Here is a 20,737-nt window from a genome sequence, read left to right on the forward strand (position 1 = left end):
TGAAACACGACATGTCAATGTAGATAAAGAGGATAAAAGTGATGGAGAATCTCAAAACCCAGCAGATGATGGTGAATCAGCAGCAAAAGAAAATGACGAAGGTGCTGATGATGATGGCAATGACGAGGAAGATGATAGTGATAAAGAGGAGATGGATGATAGTGGCAATGAGGATGTGGATGATAACGAGGCTGAACAAAACACTGTGAATGAGACTGAACAACAAGGTAAAAAATTTAAGAAATTCATTAGGAAAGATTTAAAAAATGTGGGGATAAAGTTTGTGATCAGAATATATGATGAATTTTGACCTTGGTTGAATGAATGAGGACATTGAAAGTGTATTAGCATGACCAACTCAATCAAATGAAAAAGAGCTACTAATACTAGCCAAACATATACTAATATGCTAAAGGTTTTATACTTTGTGCATTATGTGGGGAGATCAAGTTTAATTCTTTATCGATAGCGATCATTTGATCAACTAATTTATCATGATCAACTATAAACAGAAATATCATCGAATTTGACTTGTATATATGAGATATAAGAAAACAATATTCACTTTGTTTTATAATAGTCAATTCTCAAAATGAACAGAACAATCCCTGTGATAAGAGATACAAAGTGAGAAAACAAACCCAGATTAGACTAGAAAGACACTTGAAGAAGACGATGGGGCATTGAGGATAACAGAACCCTTACCTAGCCAGGGGCATAGAGGATAACAGAACCCAGGTACCTAGCCAGGGCCAGTTCTCAAACAACCGATAGAAAATCGATCGTTGACCATTACCCAACAACTTACTGGACAACTTGGCCAGCTGAACATTGATCAGAAACAGTCAGAAATAGCATAACTGTAGAAACATAAATGAGCAACAACTGCTGAAAATGTATTAATTTCATTGCTTGTTCAACTCAATACAGCTTACATTGTAATGGTTAAACAGAAAAAATCAATCAGCCATGACAGCATATTGTTTGGTTCAGCAAAGATGAAACGCAACTGTTTTTCCCTACTGCAAAATCGCCCTATGAATAGTTTTACATTGTGTTCAGGTTGAGAGGGACTATGCCAAACACTTGGGCAAGGAAGGGCACGTAGAGAATCAAGAAGTGCAAGCCAAAAGAATCCTCCTGGAGCAATATTAATTGTGTTGTTTCTGCTTTATAAATTTTACATCTTCTGTGCTGTTTCTGAAATCCTGCTCCAGTGATGAAGCGAAATCTTTAATACACTTCATCTGCTCATCCTTTTCAATGTTCTGGTTCTGGTTCTGCCATATGCAAACATTGAGTCTCAATGTTCTGGTTCTTTGAGTCTCAATAAAATCTTGCAACTTTGAGTCTCAATGTTTTAGTTCTGCCATATGCATTATATATGTAGTATATGTTTGAAAGACTATTTTGAGCTCTGATCTGGTTCCGCCATATGCATTATATTTTTTTTCCAAATTGTTTATATATATATATTATATGTGGGTTGTTTATAGTTACTTTGAACTTTTTGCTTAGTTGCAATTGGAAGGGGTCCTACTATGATGCATGCAGTGCATATGCGCCCTCTTGAGAAGCGTGAGGCCATTATTTTGAATGAGTTTGGACAGCCTATTGGACCAGTCACACCTGAAAAGGACACAATAGGTGAATTTTCAAGATTCTTAGGGACCATTGCTCGAGACTACGGTAATGCTCCACTGACATATAGGAGTTGGAGAAAGGTGCCTGGCAAAGATAAGTTGTGGGAGTACATTTTGGTAGGTCTTGTGTCTGCTTCTAAGTGCAATAATACAGCAACACTACTGTACTTCCCTTCTACGTACTAAACTAATAATGTTGTTCTTCATCTTCAGTCCAAATACCTGGTTCCCGAAGAAGGAAAGGAATGGGTACTAAAGTCTATTGGTGCTGCCTGGAGGATTCATAAGTGCCGATTCAAGAAAAGGCATTACCATAAGTACACCACCAACAATCTGCGATGGATGAAAAGGCCTAAAACTATACCGGAAGAGGATTTCAAGCAGCTGCTGGTTCTATGGAACAAGAAAGAAGAGAAGGTATGCTTAAAACTGACCTTATAGGAGTATCTTAGGTTCAAATTTTCATCTTTGTACAAAGCAGTGCAAACCCCATTAAGAATTGAACCTTTGACAATACCGTTCACTGATAAAACTCTCTTCACTTCTTCATCCTCTTTCTCCTCTAATGAAACTTCACCACAAGGAAATCTAAAAGTTGCCTTTGGCTGCAGCATCATAAATACAGAACAAATCATCACCATTCAATTGTATTAAGACAGAAACTAAAAAAAGAACAGCATGAAACTGGAGGACAGGACAAGACACAGTGATAGAACCATGGCAACAAGTAATAATCTAAGGAAATCTTCTCCCCACCCCTCCACCTTTGTTTTTTCCCCTGGTCATGGAATACCAACAAAAGAACATTTGACATGCTTCTGGTTCCACAAAAATAAAATAGTAATAAAAGAAGGTACCTTCTAGAACAAGCTTATGAATGTGAACAGTGCAAATTCTGATGACCAACTAGCCTTACCAAATAGACAATATGGAGAAGGAGAAGCCACTCAATTTATACTTTGGATCACAAACCTCTAAACACAGCTAAAGAAATTGGAAAAGTGGACATAGTAAAAACCACATGAGCTCACCAAACCAATAGAAGGAACATTAGATGCCAATTCAAATTTGTATCCGTGATCAGAAAGATTTGCTGCCAATGTAACTTCGCCCTGTTGTGCCTGTAATCATGAAAGACATGTCAATTAAATTATGAAATATCAAAATTGTAACTTTTGGATAAATCTTGTAGCCAATAATGACAAGACATGTCAATTAAATTATGATATGTCTTCATTTGACACATTTTTGCCTGCACAATAGTTCAGAACTTCAGATTAGTTCGAAATATGTTTAAATTGATACTTTTTTTGCATTTGACTTAAGTGATCTCTGATAGGACCTAGCTTTTTTATTGTGCATGTATGTGTAGGCCCGATGTTCACTTAATCAAAGTCGAAGGAAAGCTCAAAAGAACAATCACACTGCTGGACCTAAAAGCTTTGCAAGGATACGTGAAGAAATGGTAAGTCACTTCCCTAACGTTCTCTCTAGTGTCACTTTTTTTGTGTAGTTTGAGTATGCTAGGAAGCCAAAGATTAGCTCTCAATCAAACTAATTCTAGTTAGATCTCACTTAATGCATGGTAAATACTCTATATTGTGGCCCTTGTAATGGTAAACTGATTCTTTCTTTTTCGGGTAGAAAAATGAAGATCCTAACAAGCAGTTCCCCTCGTTGGCTCAAGTATTTGAGCGCACTCGTGCAAGAGATGAAAAGAAGAAATATGCTGATACATTTGAGGATACAGCAAGAAAAATTGTATGTTTGTTCATACGCTGATTTAGGATGCTGATATTGTTATTTTTGGCTATCCATGTGTTGATATTACTTGATACGTTGATTTAGGATGTTGCTGCCTATAATTCTGCCAACAATATAATTTTGTTTATGATACCTTGATTTAGGATATTGATATTGATATTGATATTGATTTCGCTACCTATAATTCTGTTTATGTGAATTATAGGAAGCTATGAAGAGTTACCAACCCACAGAAGATGAAAGTGACCCTAAAGATGCTTTTATGGGTGTGATGGACAAGGAGTACCCTGGTCGTAGGCGGCTATTTGGTAGGGGGGTCACCAATAAGGTCTTGAAGAAGAGTGTTGCTGCTACTGGTTCATATGTGGTGCCAAAAGAGGTAATGGATGCTGTGAGGGCAGACATGGAAGCCGAAAAGACTGAGATTGCTGACATGAGAAAGGAACTTGAAGCAGACTATGAGCAAAAGAAAGCAAACCTTGAGGCAGATTACGCAAAGAAAATGGAGCAGTTCGACAAGTCAAAGGAAAGTCTGGTTGAAGACATCTTGCAGAAGCTCATAACAAAGCTGCCATCTGATGTTGTCCGAGAATTCTTAGTTTAGAAGGTACACAATCACAAATCAGTTTCATCTCCTCAAAAGTATTATATGCATCATATATAGTTAGGGATTTAGTTACATAAGGTAATATTATATGCATAGATTGGTCAAGTATAAGGTTAGCAAACTATAAACACTACGGAAGTTGAATTATTGTGTTTCCTGTTGCTTTATAGATTCTTCTCATTGCTACAAGTTTTTCAACTCTGAAATACTGCTACCTCATCTTTTAAAAAAAAAAACAGTCACTTTTTTTAATGATAGGAAGATTTTGTATTTGTGTATGGTGAGAGTAGTTGGGAAAATGAAGCAAATTGTGAAGATTTTGGTGATTAAATGTTGAATTTTTGGTCTTGATGACTATGTCCCAGAGAAGTAGAAGAAAGTCTAGGTTATTATGAAGAATGTGGTACTTATGAGATTACTATATGGTGATATGGATTGCAGAGGGAAGAAATATAATTATAAATTGGAAGTTGATTTTGTAGTGAAGTTTATGTTATGTCCCAAAAAATAGAAGGTATTCAAATGTGGAATGTTATGACTTATGATGAATGTGGGAGTTACAGATGATGTAAGGGAATTCTTTTTAATTGTGATTTACTTATTTAATTATGCAATCATTTTAGAGCATTAACATTTTCAGTGCGAAATGATGTTGATTAGAAGACCGTCTTAAGCTGTGAAAGCACGAAACCCTCTAGGACCTTAGGTTACCCCTTTCAAAATCACTTCCATTCTTCAAATCCCAACTGTTTACATGGTAATAAAGCTCGATAATGGCTAGATCTGGAGGTTTCCTCCGTTCCAAAACCACATTCCAAGATTTCATGTAGGTGAAAGATGTGGCAGATAGCATATAACAATTAGCAACCATAGACTTAATTTTGGGTCATCTTCGAACTCTGTAGATTGCTTTCTGCATCTTGTGTCTCTCATTGTTGGTAGTCCATCGGTTCTCTTCAGGGGAAGTTTAAGAGTCTTGCTTTTCGTGTATGTGAAATGCTAGTGGCTGACGTGGTGCGAGATGGGTGGAAAACATGATTTTTTTTACTATGTTGTGCTATCTTAATTTCATCTCCATTTCATATAGCAGTTTGGTTTTTTTTATATTCTCCACAAATAATTGAGCATGAATATTGAATCAACTTAAATTATTTACAACATATTATTAACAATCAAATTTTTCTTTGTGACAGGTACAAAGCTTTTCAAAGTCCGAATTGGAAGCATTTTGATATTTATATATTTCTCGTTGAATCAAGAATGAAGAATTGGCTTCTATTTTGTGCTGAACATTATTTTGGGTTTAAAAAGTTTTTAGCTAGCAAACTGGCTAGATAATCATTTTGTAATTTTGTACAGATACTAGTACTTGTACATATTTGATGTCGACTTTTTGTTATAATATATGACTTTTTCGAAGTCATTTTTAATGTCTTAGTAGCTTTTAGTAATGGAATTACAGGGAATTCGTTTAATTAGAAAGTAATTGATTCGGCGTTGCAACTATATTAAAAAGTGTTGCATATGGTTAAGAAAATGTTGGGGGCATATGATTTGAATATTTGAAGAAAAGTGTTGCATATAAACAAAGATAAGTTGCCAATATGTATCAACTTATAATCTTAAAAGTGTTGCAATAGGAGGCTAAAAACGTTGCACTTCAAAAAGCGTTGAATTGGACAAATCATGCAACATTTCTATGAAGCGTTGCAATAGCCCCTTGTAAGCGTTGCATTAGACCTAATGCAACATGACTTATTGAAATACTTTTAAAGCGTTGCATTTGATCTTTTGCAACGTTTTTATACCTTGTAGCAACGCTATTGAAGCGTTGCTATAGCCCAGTTATGTTGTAGTGTTTTTAGATACGAATAGTCTTTCTTAATCCAATTTAAGATAATAATAGTCAAACTTCAAGCATAGAAAACGATATAGTGATCATGACCTTTTTGAATCATAGTAACTTAATGAAGTACTAGGACCCTAAGCAAGTTTAATTTCTACCACTTAGCTTAATTATCTATACTTATTGCCACGGTTTTTTTTCTCAATATTTGACTTTTGTAGGAAAAGTTAGAAAATGTTAGGAATGGGTGTTGTAGTATTTGATTAATGTTGGAACAAATTAATGCAGTAATAAGGATGAGAAAAGCAATAAAGAAATTAAGCAGAAAGAACACAAAGATTTACGTGGTTTGATCAAAATAGACCTACGTCCACAGGTGGGGAATTCGAGCTTCTTCACTATAATGGAGGAAAAAACAAGAGAGAGAAATTACAAGAGAGTCCTAAAATAGTAGAGGCTAAAAGTGTGTGTCCAACAATGACCACCAAGGGGTTCCTTTTATAACATAAAGAACCCTAGATTAGACGCCGTGCAAAAGACCCTAACTGAAAACCCGTGTAGAATTACGTATAAGAAACAAACTCACCCGGTTGACCGAGCCAAACCGCCTGGTCGGGCCAAAACCCGCCAGCATCGGCTTGCCGGCATCTCGAGGAGTGAGAGGCATTGGTCGTCGTCAGTGATCCACCAGCAAACGCAGCAACCGGTTTTTTTTCATTATTATGTTATTTTCACTAGCAATTTTAAAGGATTTTCATAAATCTATTAAAGTATTTATGTAGTTAATTTAAATCCAAATGAGTTTGGAAAATGATTTGACTTTTAAAAAGGGTTGACTATTTTAAAAGTCAACTAAAAATATTTTTCATAGCTTAATAAAATTTGTAATGTTTTAATTAAGCATGTTTTAATAAGAGTTTTAATTATTAAAAGCATATTTGAAAAGAAAGCTTAATGGAATCGAAAATCCAAAAGTGATAAAAAGGGAAAGGATTGTTTGATGACTAAAGTCCTAATAAGCCCATCTTATTAGTCATCAAACTTTTATTTATTAAAATCTCTTTTCCTAAGCCCAAAAGGAAAAGCCTCTATTTAAATATCCTAAGAACCCAAAATTTTACCCTACACTTTATTTCTCTCTCTCTTCCACGTGACTCTCTCTCTTTTTCTCTCTCACTCAGCGCCCTTCCCTCTCTCTCTTCTCCTTGTGCGCCATCTTTCATTCTCTCTCAAAAAATTGTTTCTTCTTCTTCAAGTAACGTTTCTTGTTGAACAAGAAACGTCACAAAACTTTGATTGACCCAAGAAACCGCCGCCGCCGGTCCTGTGCTGCTGCTATTGCCGCCGACCTTCCTTCCTTCTCCATTGTTGTGGTTATTTTTCTTTTCTTCTTCTCTAAGATTCCATTAAAGTATTAGTTTTTATATTATTTTATTATTTATTAGCATGTTTATGATCTAAATTATTGTTTATATGCTTAAAAATATTTCGGCTATCATATGCATATTTATAATAAATTCCAGATTTTATTATATTAAGTTATTTTCAGTTTTTATTATGAAAGTTATAGTTTTTAGGGTTTTTAATCACTAGAAACTATATTTATAAAATATAAATCATGAGATTTGGTTAGCATATAATTTTATATGTATTAAATATATTTTCAGAAGATTTATAAAATTTTATGAATGCTGTAATTTCAGAAAATAAGTATTTTAAGGATTTCAAATGATTTTTAATCACTAGAATAGTTGTACTATACTAGGGGATTAAAAATAACGAAAGTTTGATACGTAAAAAGATTTCAAAACACGTTTAAGGTGTTTGGGTCGTTTTTAAAGTTGCTGTAAATTTTTAGTTCAAGGTATTTATTTCATTATTTTATTTTCTAGGCGGAGAATTCGTAGTGGGAGACTTTTAAAGCGTAAAAGTGGCCTACAGATTTGTTTATACAAGGTACGTATATTATCTACGTGCTATATGATTTAGAAACATGCTTTAAGGATGTTTTATTTCTTAGTGTCATGTATAGGACTCTGTTGTTCATATATATGATTTACTGGAATTGTTTTACATGTTATTTGACTGTGTGCTACATGTAAACTAGAAGTAGTTATGAGTATTGATGTTTGTATGGAAGTTTGATGCAAGCAGATAAGTTCAGTTTATGTATTAATTCGTGAGTGAATTAATGTAAGTAAGATTGAATCATGTGTTACATGGATTCCTGAGTATTATTTATTTATCTTATAAGAACCGTGGATCTTATTTGGTAAGTACAAGTTATACCTATATAAAGGTAAAGTTTATTGTTGGCTAGGTTCAACAAGTAAGTTGGTAAAGGATTAAAAAAGAAGTAAAAGAGTCTTGGTTGATAAGTTGTGATCACTTGTTAATCCAAAGATAAAAAGGAATTTTGTTATGATTGTGTGATTATGAATTGTGTGTTATTCGCTTGTTGTGGTGTCAAAACAAGTAATAAAATATATTCAACATAAAGTGAAACGAGAATAGAGTATAGACTTTAGACTGGTGCACGTCTAGAGTTGGACATAAGGGTTGGGGTTATGGTGAGCGTGCCATAGCTTTTCTAGGAATGGGTTGATCACCATCCCTCTTTTATTTCAAAGGTTCCTCGATATCGCAGGTCACTCTGAAATGCGTAGTCGCGCCCCCATTTCATCTTAGTAGGTAAGACAACTCGTAACTATTCCATTTAAGTGTTAAAAAGTTAGTTTAAGTTTAGTTCAGTAGAAGTTGTCTGCAGATTATTATTTACTTTTATTATTATTTATTCCTGCAAGTTATTTTTGTAGTATCATGTTTAGGATTATGTATGTCTGATATGTAGTACTCAGCTTTGCTGATTACGTGCTTGTTTGTGTTTGTGATCATGGCTTTGCTTATTGATCTTGTGGTGATCCTTCGGGGGAGCAGAGTTGAGACGACATTGACATTACAGGTTCGAAGATGCATATCATTGGGGAATCTGGAATGGAGAGGCTCTTGTATTACTAGAACCATTTAAGTTGTTTTCCTAGAAGCTATGTTTTCAGACAATAGTTTAAGTTGGTGTGTTTAGTTCTGACAATTGTTTTTGCCTTCATAAGTTTTAATAAAGTTGATTTTTAATAAGTTGTTTTCCGCTGCAAAATTCTGAGTAAGCCGAAACGTTATCACATGGGCGATAATGCCTGGGTAATTCTCTAAGGTTATTATAAAAGTGTTTTCTAGAAAAAGAGAATTATCGGGGTGTTACAAAGTGGTATCTGGGAGCTTTAGGTTAGTTTAAGACTTATAGGCGCCTAACTAACTAGCTTATTAAGTGACTTTAGTTTTATTAAGTTACCTAGCTTATTGGTTATTTGAAATGAAACCTTAGTATTGCTCCTACGTTTTTATTTCAGAAACTTTTTATAAACACCGAAATTTTTTCGGAAAAATTAGGGGTTCGAAATTTTTTTTGAGTTTTCGGCGAAAAAAAATATATATATATATATATTTTTTTTCGAAAAAGTGCTGCGTCTGAAAAAAAAAAAAAAAATTTTCGAGTGAAGATTTTTTTTTCGAGTGACCAGGTGGTTCGAAAAATTTTTTTATTTCGAAAAGTTATTTTCAGGCACTGGAGTAATATTATTTATAAAAGTGTCTGCATTATTTTTCATGCCTTTAAGGTTTATAGTATTGCATTATGAGAATGGGTAGTATAAGAAGGGCATATAGGATAGAAATATTATATGTCTGCATCAGGAAGTTAGTTCAGCATCATTATTATTTTCTTCCCTGCAAATAAGTGCATTATTATTTTCTTCCCTGCAAATAAGTGCATTATTATTATACTTCCCTGCTATTGATGCATGAATATTATTTTTTCTTCCCTGCTAACTGTTTATAATTCTTGCCTGCAAAGTATATATTTACATGCCTTTGTTGTTGTTTACCTCTTGTTATTTGTGGGAACACGTCAGGAAGAGTGCTAAACCTTCTGGTTTATTATGTTGTAGCTCTACGAATATGGCTGCTAATCTAGGAAACTATTTTAACCCCATCGTTCTGACTGACGATGAAGCCGACGACCGTCATCCACCCATTGACCATAGGGAGTATGAAGAACTGCATTGGATAATGCGTATTTTGAGGAAAGAATTTGCTAGGGATGATGAAGTCATCATAGAGATGGACCGTGCTAGAGGTACTACTAGGGGTGATATTTATGATGCATGTATGAGGATTGAATCCGACCCTGAAGAGGACGAAGACACCATACCTATTAGAAGATCTAAAATTCAGAGGAAGTTCATTGATTACTATGAGGATGAAGAAGAGGATGAAGCTAGTGATGACACCTTCATACCTGAGCAATATAAAGGAAACAAGGATGAGAATGATGGTGTAATTCCATAGAGTATTTATTTATGGTTTGAGATTAGTTGTTGGAAAGTAGTCAAGCTATAATGGTTTAAATTTCCTTATTCTGATATTGTTGAGGAATAAGTTGGTTATTTTGGATTGGGAGAATATTCTTATTATCGATTGAGGAATAGAAGTTATTATTTCTTTATATGAGTGAGTAAGAATTTATTCTGGGCACGTGATGGGAAAATTTTTATTATTTAATTATTTTTCATTATGTGATTATATTCTTGCTTGCTTGTTTCTATTTGCACGTTGATGCGAATATATTTTACATGGTTGATTATGTGATTATTAGAGAACACTTCTTGTTGAAACTTAGTGGAATTGTATGTTGATGCGATCTTTAATGATCAAATCAAGTGTTGCCTTATTAGATAGACATGTAAGTTATGCTGGAACCCAAAGTAAAGTTACGTTGAGTTTCAGTCGCGAAGTAGAGTGTCAAACGACAATGATGCCTTAGCTTCTGTTATTCGCCTATTGGCAGATAATTGCACTCGAAAAAGTTGAGTGTCCCGATTCTGCTGGGGCATGTTGGAGAGACTAGCTAAGAATAAACTGTCGTACCTTAAGGGTAAGCTGACCCTATCCTTTAGAGAGTCGGATTAAGGCATTGAAAAGATTTTTGGGGCTGTGAACTGTCCTGAGAGTGTGAAAGTAGGTAAGTTATATTGTATCTGAAAGATGAGAACTGACTTATAGTAGAAAGAGAATGAGACTAACTCGGTAATTATGAAGAGAGTTTATTTGGGAATCCTTTATTGCTGCTTATTTAAGAGAAAAGTTTTACCCTGCTTTTATGAGGAAACTAAAAGCTCAAGAGTTCATCAACCTTAGGAGGAGAAGTATGAGCATCTCTAAGTATTATAGGAAGTTTATAGCATTGTCTAGATTTGCACTTGAGGTAATAGCCATTGAGGAGTTAAAGGCTCGGTTATTTGAGGAAGGCTTGACTGAGGAAAATTCAATTGGGGTTTAGTAGATTTTGAAGTGTTGGATTTGCCTATTAGCATACCTATTGGAGAAATCATAAGGTATACCGAGTTGTTTAGAAATTGCCTTTAAAGATACGAGACTTTGTATTTCCGTCTGACTTAATAGAATTCAATTTAGGATACCTAGATGTGATTCTTGGGATGAATTGGTTATGACTTTACAAGGCTAACATTGATTGTGAAGTTCAAAAGGTAGTGTTGAGAAACCCTTCGGGAAAATTTACCTCGTAGACGATTTGGGAAACCTAAAAAGTTTGGAGTGATCTCTGCTATGCAAGTGCAGAAGTTGATGAGAAAGGGGTGTGAGCTATTTTTCTGTAGCGTGCAAGACATGGGTATGGAAGCTGAACTAAAACTTGAGGATGTTCAAATAGTGAATGAGTTTATGGATGTATTTCTGAGTGAAATTTCAGGTATGCCGCCTGCAAGAACCGTTGAGTTTACCATAGACTTAGTTCCTGGAACTGCACCTATTCTAAGGCACCTTATAGAAATGGCACCTCCTGAGATGAGTGAGTTAAAGACGCAATTGCAAGAATTTTAGATAAGGTTCATCAGACCTAGTGCGTCACCTTGGGGAGCTCCTGTATTGTTCGTGAAGAAAAAGGATGGGAGTATGAGGTTATGTATCGACTATAGGGAGTTGAACAATGTTACCATCAAGAACAAGTACCCTTTACCTAGAATAGATGACCTATTCGATCAACTGAATGGAGTGAGTGTGTTCTCGAAAATTGACTTACGTTCAGGATATCATCAATTGAGGGTAGCAGATAAGGATGTACCTAAGACTGCCTTTAGAACGCGTTATGGTCACTATGAGTTCACTGTAATGTCATTTGGGTTAACCAATGCTCCTGTGATATTTATGGAGTTGATGAATAGGATCTTTCATGAGTTTTTGGATAAGTTCGTAGTGGTTTTCATTGATGACATCTTGATATATTCGAGGAATGAAACTGAGCATGATGAACATTTGAGAATTATTTTGGGGACTTTGAGGAAGAACAAATTATATGCCAAGTTCTCTAAGTGTGAGTTTCGTTTGGAGAAAGTAGCATTTTTTGGTCATTTTGTGTCTAAGGAAGGAGTCTCAGTAGATCATGCCAAAATTCAAGCTGTGAGTGAGTGGCCAACTCCAAAGAGTGTGTCTGACATGAGGAGTTTCTTGGGTTTAGCTGGCTATTATAGGAGATTCGTGCGAGATTTCTCGAAGATAACAAGACCTATGACTAATTTGATGAAGAAGGAGTCCAAGTTTGAGTGGAATGAGAAGTGTGAGGAAGCTTTTCAGATCTTGAAGGATCGTTTAACCACTGCACCTGTTTTGACCCTACCTGATGGGAATGAGGGATTTGAGGTATATAGTGATGCTTCGAAAAATGGTTTGGGTTGTGTGTTGCAACAGAATGGTAAGGTAATAGCTTATGCATCGCGTCAATTGAAACCTTATGAGGCTAATTACCCTACCCATGATTTAGAGTTAGCTGCCATAGTGTTTGCCTTGAAAATTTGGAGACATTATCTTTATGGAGCAACTTGTAAGATATTTACGGATCATAAGAGTTTGAAGTACATATTTACTCAAAAAGACTTGAATATGAGGCAGAGAAGATGGTTGGAGTTGATTAAAGACTACGATTTAGACATCCAGTATCATGAGGGGAAAGCCAATGTGGTGGCTGACGCCTTGAGTAGGAAATCGAGTCATAGTTTGAATACTTTGATAGTCCCTGAGGAGTTGTGTAGAGATATAAGGTATAGAACTAGAAATTTTAAATCAGGGGAAAGTGAGGCAAGCTAGCAATCTTTCTTTGGGTGTCAGTTTTCGATAAGATCATTGAGCTAGAAAAGATCAAGGAGAAAATGAAGCAAGGTAAGGAAGTAGACTTCAAGATTCATGATGATGGGAGTCTAAGGTTTAAAGGGAGATGGTGTGTACCACAGAAGTGCAATGACCTTAAGAGACGTCTTATGGACGAGGGCACAATACTCCATATTCTGTGCACCCTGGGGTGACAAGCTGTATAAAGACCTTAAGATGATCTATTGGTGGCCAAACATGAAGCGAGAAGTAGCTGAATATGTGTCTAAGTGTCTAACCTGTCAGAAAGTGAAGATAGACCATAAGAGACCCATGGGGAAAGTTCAATCGTTAGAGGTCCCTGGATGGAAGTGAGATTCTATTTCTATGGACTTTGTGACTACCTTACCCTAAACGAGGAGTGAAAATGATACCATTTGGGTTATTGTGGATAGACTGACCAAGTCCGCCGTGTTCATACCTATTAAGGAGACATGGAAAAAGAAACAACTCGCTAAGACCTATATCAAGTATGTAGTGAGATTGCATGGGGTTCCAAAGGACATTATCTCGGATCGTGACTCGAGATTTCTATCTAAGTTTTGGAAAAAGGTCCAATTAAACCTTGGGACAACACTGAAAATGAGTACCGCTGCTTTCACCCTGCGACCGATGGTCAGACTGAGAGGACTAATCAGACTATGGAGGATATGTTGAGAGCTTGTGCAATCGATTTTCAAGGAAGTTGGGAGGACTAATTAGATTTGATTGAGTTTTCTTACAACAATAGTTACCATGCGAGTATAAAAATGGCACCATTTGAGGCATTATATGGATGGAAGTGTAGAAGTCCCATTTGCTGGAATGACTTTAGCGAAAATATAGTTTTGGGGACTGAATTTATTGAGGAGACCGTCAAGAATGTCAAATTGATTCAGGCTCGAATTCAAGCTGCGCAAGATAGGCAGAAAAGTTATGCAGATTTAAAACGTCGCGAAGATGAGTTTGCTGTAGGTGATAAAGTATTCTTGAATGTATCACCCACTAAAGGCGTTATGAGATTTGGGAAAAAGGGCAAGCTAAGTGCTAAATATGTAGGCCCATATGAGATTTTGGAGCGCATTGGAAAAGTAGCTTATAGATTGGCTTTGCCAATGGAGTTTGAAAAGATGCATGATGTATTCCACATCTCCCAACTTAAGCGCTATATCCCTAACGAGCGCCATGTGTTAGAACCTGAACGAGTTCAGATAGATAGTAGCCTCACATATGAGGAAAGACCTGTCAAGATCCTCGACAGGAAAGTGCGTAGTACGCGCAACAAGGATGTTCATATTGTCAAAGTTCTTTGGTCTAACCATGAGTCAGAAGAGGCAACGTGGGAAGCCGAAGAGGATATGAAGAAAAAATATCCAGACCTATTCCTTGAGGTGAGTTACGAGGGCGTAACTCGTTTTCTTTAAGGGGGGTAGAATGCGATAAATTTTGCGCTTTTGTCTATTTTTATGAGATTTTCATGCATATGTATGCCTATGTCGGACAATTTGCACATGTTAGTGCAAAAGAAGTAGAGTCTCCGCATAAGAAAGGTGTTCATAAGTAACACAAGTGTTTTAAAAATGGGAAAGTGCACGAGAGCCACTACCTTTCTTCAAGAGTTTTCGAAATGTTGAGTTCAAATTTTCGAAAGTACGAGGGTTTTGTGTTAAGTTTCGGGACGAAACTTCTTTTAAGGGGGGTAGGCTGTAATTCCCCCACAATTTTAAAGGATTTTCATAAATATATTAAAGTATTTATGTAGTTATATTTAAATCCAAATGACTTTGGAAAATGATTTGACTTTTAAAAAAGGTTGACTATTTTAAAAGTCAACTAAAAATATTTTTCATAGCTTAATAAAATTTGTAATGTTTTAATTAAGCATGTTTTAATAAGAGTTTTAATTATTAAAAGCATATTTGAAAAGAAAGCTTAATGGAATCGAAAGTCCAAAAGTGATAAAAAGGGAAAGGATTATTTGATGACTAAAGTCCTAATGAGCCCATCTTATTAGTCATCAAACTTTTATTTATTAAAATCTCTTTTCCTAAGCCCAAAAGGAAAAACCTCTATTTAAATATCCTAAGAACCCAAAATTTTACCCTACACTTTGTTTCTCTCTCCTCTTCCACGTGACTCTCTCTCTCTTTTTCTCTCTCACTCGGCGCCCTTCCCTCTCTCTCTTCTCCTTGTGCGCCATCTTTCATTCTCTCTCAAAAAATTATTTCTTCTTCTTCAAGTAACGTTTCTTGTTGAACAAGAAACGTCACAAAACTTTGATTGAGCCAAGAAACCGCCGCCGCCGGTCCTGTGCTGCTGCTATTGCCGCGACCTTCCTTCCTTCTCCATTGTTGGGTTATTTTTTCTTTTCTTCTTCTCTAAGATTCCATTAAAGTATTAGTTTTTATATATTTTATTATTTATTAGCATGTTTATGATCTAAATTATTGTTTATATGCTTAAAAATATTTGGCTATCAAATGCATATTTATAATAAATTCCAGATTTTATTATATTAAGTTATTTTCAGTTTTTATTATGAAAGTTATAGTTTTTAGGGTTTTTAATCACTAGAAACTATATTTATAAAATATAAATCATGAGATTTGGTTAGCATATAATTTTATATGTATTAAATATATTTTCAGAAGATTTATAAAATTTTATGAATGCTGTAATTTCAGAAAATAAGTGTTTTAAGGGTTTTAAATGTTTTTTAATCACTAGAATAGTTGTACTATACTAGGGGATTAAAAATAACGAAAGTTTGATACGTAAAAACGATTTTAAAACACGTTTAAGGGGTTTGGGTCGTTTTTAAAGTTGCTGTAAATTTTTAGTTCAAGGTATTTATTTCATTATTTTATTTTCTAGGCGGAGAATTCGTAGTAGGAGACTTTTAGAGCGTAAAAGTGGCCTACAGATTTGTTTATACAAGGTACGTACATTGTCTACGTGCTATATGATTTAGAAACATGCTTTAAGGATGTTTTATTTCTTAGTGTCATGTATAGGACTCTGTTGTTCATATATATGATTTGCTGGAATTGTTTTACATGTTATTTGCCTGTGTGCTACATGTAAACTAGAAGTAGTTATGAGTATTGATGTTTGTATGGAAGTTTGATGCAAGCAGATAAGTTCAGTTTATGTATTAATTCGTGAGTGAATTAATGTAAGTAAGATTGAATCATGTGTTACATGGATTCCTGAGTATTATTTATTTATCTTATAAGAACCGTGGATCTTATTTGGTAAGTACAAGTTATACCTATATAAAGGTAAAGTTTATTGTTGGCTAGGTTCAACAGGTAAGTTGGTAAAGGATTAAAAAAGAAGTAAAAGAGTCTTGGTTGATAAGTTGTGATCACTTGTTAATCCAAAGATAAAAAGGAATTTTGTTATGATTGTGTGATTATGAATTGTGTGTTATTTGCTTGTTGTGGTGTCAACACAAGTAATAAAATATATTCAACGTAAAGTGAAACGAGAATAGAGTATAGACTTTAGACTGGTGCACGTCTAGAGTTGGACATAAGGGTTGGGGTTATGGTGAGCGTGCCATAGCTTTTCTAGGAATGGGTTGATCACCATCCCCTTTTATTTCAAAGGTTCCTCGATATCGCAGGTCACTCTGAAATGCGGAGTCGCGCCCCCATTTCATCTTAGTAGGCAAGACAATTCGTCCTAATAACTATTCCATTTAAGTGTTAAAAAGTTAGTTTAAGTTTAGTTCAGTAGAAGTTGTCTGCAGATTATTATTTGTTTTTATTATTATTTATTCCTACAAGTTATTTTTGTAGTATCATGTTTAGGATTTTGTATGTCTGATATGTAGTACTCAGCTTCGCTGATTACGTGCTTGTCTGTGTTTGTGATCATGGCTTTGCCTATTGATCCTGTGGTGATCCTTCGGGGGAGCAGAGTTGAGACGGCATTGACATTACAGGTTCGAAGATGCATATCATTGGGGAATCTGGAATGGAGAGGCTCTTGTATTAGTAGAACCATTTAAGTTGTTTTCATAGAAGCTATGTTTTCAGACAATAGTTTAAGTTGGTGTGTTTAGTTTTGACAATTGTTTTTGGCTTCATAAGTTTTAATAAAGTTGATTTTTTATAAGTTGTTTTCCGCTGCAAAATACTGAGTAAGCCGAAACGTTATCACACGGGCGATAATGCCTGGGTAATTCTCTAAGGTTATTATAAAGGTGTTTTCTAGAAAAAGAGAATTATCGGGGTGTTACAAGCAACTAGTAAGAGGCGTTGCCGCCGTTGGTCGGTCGCCGTCGAGGAGTGGGAGTTTTATTTTTCTGATTTTTTTATTTTTTAGAATCAATAGTATGTTAGTTGAAGGAACCTGATTTTTTTATTTTTTGGAATCAATAATTACAGTGGATGCTCATTCCCCATTAAACACTCAGAAGATCACTTACAAAAATATCAAAGTAGGAGTTGAAGATGACACATAATCTAAGTAATTTAATTTGACTATTGACAATGGTATTCCATTGCAGCTGATCATTAAAAAAGAAGCAAAAATTGCTAAAGTGGGGTGAAAGAGTAAAACAAAAGACTATGATTAGTCAATACAGGGTGGAAATATCATCATTACACTAGTAATTAGCAAAGACAAATAAATCTTCTCAGGAGAATGTAGAGGCTTTAAACGACAAACAAATGATTAAGATTATTATGGAAAGATTTAGATGACATATTCTGTTTAATTAGTACTTAGAGTTAAGCATGGATCAACTTAACTAAATAAGCAGGAAACAATTCAAATCAAGCAGATAATACCCCGAGAACATAGCAGCAGGAAACAATTCAAATCAAGTAATGGATTCTTTTAATGCACAAAAACAGTGAGCTAGCATCTCACACTCATACTTCAACAACTTAAAAGTCACTGAAACATGTTGATGATGAGAAGCTTAAATCGATAACATTATGATTGCTCTAAGTATGATGATATAAGAGAGGACCATTATATATCTTGATGCTTTAAACTTGAAGTTCTATTTTCCTTACCTATCAAAACATTACAAAATCAAACAAGAGCTACAAACTGGAAATCAATCGTAAGATATTCTCAGTTCTCATGTGCTGTTGAAGGTTAAAATAAAAAAATAGACAAGACTAGAATCAGTTAATAGAGATGATGCAAGTGAAAGGGGTTACAACATCACATTATAGTTCCTTCCTATGGCCCAAGGAATTGGTATGAGTTCACAAGAAGAGGAAACAAATGATGAAGCTATGGACACAACTGATAGCCATAGCTATAAGGACGAGGATAGGGATGTGAAGGAAAAAGTAAAAGAAAAAGATAGAGCTTTGACGAAGCCAATCAGCTCACATTCAATCTGCTACGAACATCACGAAATTTAAAACTACTAGCACAATCTAAGCGACCATTTTGCTGATTAGACCACCAAAAGATCACAAATTGCTGCTTCTGTCTTATCCTTGTTCATGTAATAAAGGGTCTAGAGTAAAAAAAAAAAACATTGCTATGCTACTTACATGATTCCCCGTTAAGAATTTTAGAGTAATCAAGGCTCTGCAACCATTGCTATGCTTTGCTCCCCTGCTCCCCTTCCTTGCTTATGCAGTCTGCAACCAAAAAGGATATGAACTTCTTGCCAATATGAAAAAAGATAAAGGGAGAGAATATAATTTGTAGATGTTACAATAGTATTTCTTAAGAACTGACATATGCCCATAACTAAAAATATAGGGAATGATTTCTTGCAGGCAAAAGGCCGAATACCTAATCAATGAACTACCCGCATCACACAAATCTAGTGCAAATACAACCTAGAAAGCCCATTGAATTTCAACAAAATTCCCAAAAATATCACTTAGGTGTTGCGTGGACAAAAGAAGATATGGAAATTAGGGAGTTTATCACTTCGTCGGAACTAATTGAATGAGAGTTGGAAATAATCTGGAACTTTTTCATTTCATAAACAACAAAATATGAAGAATTTGGTCAAAAGCACTGACCTTGAGTAATTTGCAGAAGAAAATCAACCGATCGAGTATGGAGTTTGCGTCAATTAGCAGCTTGAAATTCCAGAATTGTGTCACCTGTAATTTGCAGAATTTGCCCAAAAAACATTAACCTTGACTATGAAGAATTTGCTCAAAAAGCGTTAACCTTGAATATGAAGATCAATTTGCTCACCCCTAGCAAATTCAAGCACGGTGCAAACCGTGAGATACGGTTGAGAATTTGCTCAAACTCGAGCGAGTATTCCCCTACTTAGGTGGGTAGTGGTTACCGCCTAATACGCGGTTAAGTGAGAGAATTTTTTCATCAAAAAAATTAGTGCGGTTTAGGTTGACATGTGGTGGGCACGTGATAGGTAATTCTCGACGCTTTTATGTGATGAGAAATACTGCAACCCAAAAAAGCGTTGAGAAAATCGCAATTTATTAATTATATTTAACACTTAAGTAAAGTGTTGAGACAATTGCGTTGAGAAAGTACTCTATTTCTAGTAGTGAGAAATTGTGTAGGCCTAAAAGTGAAGGTGGGATTGGTTTCGGAATATGAAAATGTCTAATTGGGTTATGTTGGGGAAGCAAGGGTCGCGCCTTGTTATGAACCCGGGTAGTTTGCTTGAACAAATTTATAAGACTTGTTATTACCCGACCACTTCTTTCTTAGATGCAGAACTAGGATCTAATCCAAGCTATACTTGGAGAGGAATTTGGGAGGCTCGATGGTTGTTGAAGAAGGGAATGAGGTGGAGAGTGGGGGATGGAGAAAATATTATTAAGGTGTGGCATGAGGCTTAGATTCCAGGTTCCCAGTAGCGCAAATTCTTATTCTCCGCGTGGGGATGCATGCTCGAATCTTGATGTTGGCGCTTTGATTGATCCTATTTCTAGATATTGGAGTGATGCACTTATTTCTCAATTTATTTATTCCCTTTGAAGTTGATAGAATTCTGAGTATTGCATTGAGTCATCGACTCCCACGAGATACTATTTGTTGGGATTTGGAAAAGAATGGAAATTACTCTATAAAATCTTCTTATCATGCTATAGTGAATGATGCGTGGTGGTTGCATGAAGAAACCTCCTCCTCAATTGATGATGTGTGGAAATATATTTGGAGGGCCTTAGTGTTACCTAGAGTTTAAGTGTGTGCATGGGGGGGGGGGTTGTTTGGATGCACTACCAACTCACCTTGCATTACATCATCGCTTGAAGCACATCTCTCCTCAATGTAGCATTTGTGGGTTTGTTGAAGAATCTGCGTTTCATGCTATACATGCTTGTAGTCTTTCTCAAGGTGTAGCAAGGTTTCTCATGGTTTGTTTGCAGTTTGGGATGCTCGGTGTAGCGTAGTGATGGAGCAGGAATTTTCTCCTTCGTCCGCAATGTTGGGTATTCACTAAAAACGTGCAAGGAGGAGGTGGAGGTTGAGGAGAAGAGCCAAAAGGCATGTGTGAGGCTGCTGCAGCCCCACCCTGAGTGTTGTAGTGTGACGTCTGCTGGGCTGTGGAAGTGTAATGTGGACGCGGGATTAGCGAGAGCTGATGGTATGGGTGTAGGGGTGGTCTGAAGGGATGAAAAAGGGGAGGTGTAAGGTTGTAAAGTGCTGCAATAG

At 35.6% G+C, this 20,737-nt stretch overlaps 1 long non-coding RNA gene across 1 annotated transcript; it reads right to left on the reverse strand.

The window, feature by feature from the left end:
* Positions 1 to 18,638: 18,638 nt before the first annotated feature.
* On the reverse strand, positions 18,639 to 19,440 carry LOC125495842 (uncharacterized). Its single transcript, XR_007272247.2, has 3 exons — positions 19,304 to 19,440; positions 19,123 to 19,206; positions 18,639 to 18,729 (listed from the first exon to the last, which is right to left on the reverse strand). It is a non-coding gene; the product is annotated as an uncharacterized LOC125495842 (long non-coding RNA).
* Between the last annotated feature and the right edge of the window lie 1,297 nt (positions 19,441 to 20,737).

The sequence above is a fragment of the Beta vulgaris genome, chromosome 3, assembly GCF_026745355.1.
Source record: "Beta vulgaris subsp. vulgaris cultivar EL10 chromosome 3, EL10.2, whole genome shotgun sequence".
NCBI lineage: Eukaryota > Viridiplantae > Streptophyta > Magnoliopsida > Caryophyllales > Amaranthaceae > Beta > Beta vulgaris.